We start from the raw sequence: 5,362 nt of genomic DNA on the forward strand, positions 1-5,362 counted from the left end.
GTCAGGGGCATTTCTCTCCGTCGCCGAGTTCACTGTGGCCGATGAAAACAGAGGTCAAGGAAAGCTTGCGTGCTGTCCTTGGATTTGGTGCTTCAGACTCTTTTGCTTTCCTGTGTTTGGAATCCTAATTCCATTGATATTGTTGAAGTCTCTCTCATGAGCCCGCTCACTGCCCTCATCGTACTCAGGCTTTTCCCTGGCCCCAGCCTGATCTGTGGCCGTTCTAGTGCCCCTGTGAAATCCCGTGGGTCCTGCCGAACAGCCATCCCACCAGGGATGATGTAACAAGTCGAGTGTACCTACGTTCAGGGCATGTCTCCTCATTCCCAGGTTCGCTGTGGCTGAAGAAACCAAGGTATAGGGAAAGCTCGCACGCTCCCCTTGGCTGTGGTTCTCAGGAGTCCTTTGGTTTCTTCTGTTTGGAAAACTCATTCCTTTGATATTGTTGAAATCTCTCTCGTGAGCCTGCTGCGGGGCCCTCTTTCCGAAGCAGGCTGAGTACTCACAACAGCCTGATCTGTGGGTCTTTCTGTGGCCTCCTTGGGAGGCCCATGTGTCCTGCTGACCAGCCACCAACCAGGGATGATGTGACAATTCTAGTGTACCTACGTTCAGGGTATTAACCCCCGTTCCCCTGCTCGCCGTGGCCCGTGAAACCAGAGTTCTGGGAAAGCCTGCACGCTCTCCCTGGCTTGGTGCCCCAGAGTCCTTTGGTTTCCTCTGTTTGGAATGATAATTCCATTGGTATTGTTGAAATCGATCTCCTGAGCCTCCTGTCCCTTCGTTCAGAACCTGGCTGATTCTTGGACGAAGCCTGATCTACGGGCCTGTCCATTGTCTCCGGGGGAGTCCCGTGGGTCCTGCTCACCAGCCATCCACCAGGGATGATGGTAGAATACTTGGGTACCCAGTTCAGGGCATTTCTCCCTACCCCCCAGGGTCACTGTGTCCCGTAGAAGCAGTGTATTGTATGGATAACCCGAGTGTTCTCCATGGCTCTGTCGGTCCAGAGCCTTTGGGTTTCCTGTGTCTGGAAACCTAATTCAATTGATATTGTTGAAGTCTCACTCATGAGCCTGCTGCTGGGCCCTCGTTCAGAAGGAAGCTGATTGCTGTCCCTGCCTGGTATGTGGTCGTTCTGGTGCGCCCAGGGGAGTCCAGTGGGGCCTGCTCACCAGCCTTCCCGCCAGGGATGATGTGACAATTCCAGTGTACCTACGTTCAGGGTATTTTCCCCCCATCCCCCAGCTCGCTGTGGCCCGTGAAACAAGAGTTGGGTGAAAGCTCTCATGCTCTCCTTGGTTTTGGTGCTCCAGAGTCCTTTTGATCCTTCCGTTTGGAATCCTAAATCCATGCCTATTGTTGAAAAGCCTCTCTTGAGCTGATGCCGGCCCTCTTGGGGAGCAGGCTGCTTACTAGCCCCAGCCTGATCTGTGGGACGTTCCAGTGCCTCCTGGGGAGTCCCGTGGGTCCTGCTGACCAGCCATCCCACCACGGATGATGTGAAAATGAACTTGTCCGTACAGTCAGGGCATTTCTCCCCATCCCCGAGTTCACTGTGGCCGATGAAAACAGAGGTCTAGGAAAGCTTGTGCGCTCTCCTTGGATTGGTGCTTCAGATTCTTTTGCTTTTTTCTGTGGAAACCTAATTCCATTGATATTGTTGAAATCTCTCTCATGAGCCCGCTCCCTGTCGTCTTCGTACTCAGCTTTTCCCTGGCCCCAGCCTGAACTGTGGCCCGTTCTAGTGCCCCTGGGAAGTCCCGTGGGTCCTGCCGACCAGCCCATCCCACCAGGAATGATGTAAGAAGACGAGTGTACCTACGTTCAGGCATGTCTCCTTATGCCTAGGTTCGCTGTGGCTGATGAAAGCAGAGTTCTGGGAAACCCCGCCTGGTCTCCTTGGCTTGGGTGCCCCAGAGTCCTTTGGTTTCTTCTTTTTGGAATGCTAATTCCGTTGATATTGTTGAAATCGGTCTCGTGACCTGCCTCGGGCCCTCTTTCCGAAGCAGGCTGATTTCTCACAACAGCCTCATCTGTCGCTCTTTCTGTTGCCTCCTCGGGAGTCCCCTGGATCCTGCTGACCAGCCGCCAACCAGCGATGATGTGAGAATACCAGTGGACCTACGTTCAGGGCTTTTCTCCACGTCCCCCTGTTCGCTGTGGCGGATGAAACCAGGTTTCCGGGAGGGCCCGCATGCTCCCCTGCCTTTGGGGCTCCAGACTCCTTTGGTGTCCTGCGTTTGGAAACCATATCCATTGATACTGTTGGAATCTCTTTCGTGAGCCTGCTGCCTGGACCTCTTTCCGAAACAGGCTGGCAGGCAACAGTGTCCGATGAAAGCAAAATGTTTGGAAACCATGCCTTTTCTCCTTGGCTTTGCTCTGCAGTAATCCCTTGTTTTCCACACCTGGTATCCTAATTCCATCCATATTGTTGGACTATCTGACGTGAAGCTACGAGAGCTACGGCCTAGCCCCCTTTCAGCAGGCCGATTGCCCCCTGCAGAGTGATCTGTGGAGTGCAGGGCTCCTGGGGCAGTCCCGTGGGCCGTGCCTCACCTGGTGTGCCCACCGGGCATATGTGAGCACGTGCGCACTTGGCAGTCCCTTCGCCCCGTCCCCATGTTCCCTGTGGCAGCGGAAACCCACAGTCTTCAGGAAGAGCAGCTGCGCTTGCTGGCTTTGCTGATGCAAACGACCCTTCTTTCGTGTATCTGCTATCCCCGTTCCGTTCGTGTACATGCCATGCCTCTTCTGAATTTGGTGTCCTGGCCTCTTTAGCAGCCTGCTCCCTTTGTGCTGGCCTGATCAAGGCATTTCTGATGCCCTTCTTCAAAAAGTGGAACGTTGAAGCCGAATCTCGTGCGGGTTGAATGTTGAGATTCCCAAAAGGAAGCGATGCAGAGAGTAGTTTTCTCCAACTTCGGCTCTCGAGGCCTCCTGGGAGGGCTTCTCGCAGAACCACGTTGCCTCCAGCCATCCCTCCGTCCTTCTGATTAGGTAGGTCGGGGTAGGTGGGCTGAAGGTTTTGCCATCTCTCTCCCAGTACCGAAGCACGGGGTGGTCGTGACAGGGGCCTCCCTGTGGGAACCAGCGGTCCTCTGGTGTGTTAAGTTCCAGGGAAGCCAATACAACGGTCGTGTGTATTGGAGGCTGGACCAGCGGACACCGTCTGTTCTTTTCTCTCTCTGTCTGTCTCTGTCTTTGCCTCTCGCTCATTCTCTCTCTCTCTGCCTCTGTCTCTCTCTCCCTCACTCTCTCCCTTTTTTTTTTTCTTCTAATATTCCGGTGGGAATTCTCAGGTTCCTGATATGCATTCCAGGTCCGTGGGCATGTGGGGGCCAGCCGCCCCTGCATGTATGGTATAGTTCTGAGAAGACGCTGGGCTCTTAACAGTGCCGCCGCTGTTGGCCATTGCAGTTTGACCGCTAGGGCTTAGCTCAGTCCCCTGTTGAGAGCTCTCCCCCGAGTCTGGAGTCTGGTCACGTGCCAAGTAGCGGGAGCTAGGGTGTGGTGGACCAGGCATCAGAGTAATGCTGATAGTTGTCATCTCGTTGCAGCTTCAGAGCCTGGGCAAGGTATGAGCGTGTGACCATCTTGCAAGAAGGGAACCGAGGATCGCAAACACCTGATTTTCTTCAGGCCACACCGCCAGTTGGCGGCAGGGCTGGGCAGGGCTCGGCAGGGGTACGCCATGCTCCCCGAGGTCTCCTAGAATGATGGGAAGACTCACGTCGCCTACTGTGGTGCCCTCCAGCTACAGGATGGCCGAAGGCCCTGCGGATTGCCCGTGGCACGGTAAGCCGTCTCCCTTGAGCTGTCGGGTTGTTTCTCAAACGCGCGCGTGCATCGTGTCTGTGCGCAGGGGGATGGCGGGACCCCCTGGGTGTACTGCGGGTGTGGGAGCCTCCGTGTGTCCGTGTGGACCTTGGCCTTTTGCACGTTTGAAACGTGGGGAGGGGACGAGCAATGAGAGCTGCTGTGCCGTGGACCACGAGTTGTCCTGAGGCGCTCCTCCGTCTCGTTTCAGTTTCTCTTCGGGGGCCAGGTGTGCAACCAGGCCCCGCGCCGCCGTGCTGGCAGCTGAGGGTCTGAGAGGACTTTGCTTGGGCCACGGGACAAAGAAGTGTCAGACGTCCGAGTGGGACCTGGAGAGCCGGGACCCGGAACCCGTGCTCCTGAGCGGGATGGAGTGGAGGTTTCCCGGCACGCAGAGGTGCTGCCTGGTCCGTGTCCTCCCGGGCGGGGCGGCGTCTTGTCCGAGGTGCCCCTGAGGCCACAGCAGTGCGCAGCCACCACTGCTTTGTGGTCTCCTGTCAGAAAGGACGTGACGGCCCCGGGGGTTGCGTGCAGGTAGAGGCCTGGTGAGTGAAGGTCTCGTGGGTCAGTCGTACGCCCGGAAGCCTGCATCCGAGTGGATGTTGCAAGCGGCAGCTCCTCCACGTTGGCGTCTGGCCCGAGACCGCCGCGGCCGAAGGCAGAAGCTGGGGACTTGCGCGTGTGAAGTGAGGGGACGCACGGTCTTGCCAGAGGACCTGGCCACGGGCGGTGCTGCAGCCATCGGCCCTTCGCTCAGCGAGGCGATGTCGACGGGCTGAGAGCCTGTGCCGGCCGTTGCCGGCCTCCCGGGGGTTTTCGCCAAGCTCAGGAGGCAAGGGGACGAGGCGGCGTTTCCCTTTGCCTCGGGCCGCTTGCCAGGAGCTCCAGGGCCTCTGCCGGCCCTCGGGGCCAGCCCAGCAGTTAAACTCCTCGCAGACGCAGCGCGTGAGTGGTCTTCAAACCTCTGCAAGAGGAGAGGCTGTCTGGGAAGGCAGCCTGTGTCCCGAGACGGCTGTGTTCGGACGCCTGCTGCCAGGCAGGCGCTGCCGAGAGGATCCGCTATGGACGCCTTCCCGACGCCGACGAGGCGCTCACCACTGCCACCGCCAGCGCCCCGTCCCCCTCCCGGAGGAAGCCGCGGGAACTCAGAGCTCTGGGGCTTTGTCCTGCCTGCACCTTCTTGGCCGCTCCGGAGGCTCGCGCGCGTTTCCGTGGCCAAGGAGGGTGCTCTTCTTTGGTCACAGCGTCCCGGTGAGTGCTTCGTCCTGTGCTCCTGGGCCTAGATCTGACTGGTACGATTGTGGTTTTGATCACCGGGGAGGCGTGTGACAACTCCCATTGCTGGTCCCCTGCTCCACCCCCAGATTTTCTGACACGGCACACCAAAGGGCTAAGGGGTGGGACGTGGGCGTTCTGCGATTCCAGCGGGTCCTTTGGTGGCCTTGAGGCTGCTCCTCTGGGCCGCCCCAACATTATCTGCTGGGGCTGGTGTTGGAAGGCAGATGATCTGCGAACTTCATCACCACGGGTAACCCGGGAA

Source organism: Canis lupus, unplaced genomic scaffold, assembly GCF_011100685.1.
Source record: "Canis lupus familiaris isolate Mischka breed German Shepherd unplaced genomic scaffold, alternate assembly UU_Cfam_GSD_1.0 chrUn_S1586H1776, whole genome shotgun sequence".
Taxonomy (NCBI): Eukaryota; Metazoa; Chordata; class Mammalia; order Carnivora; family Canidae; genus Canis; species Canis lupus.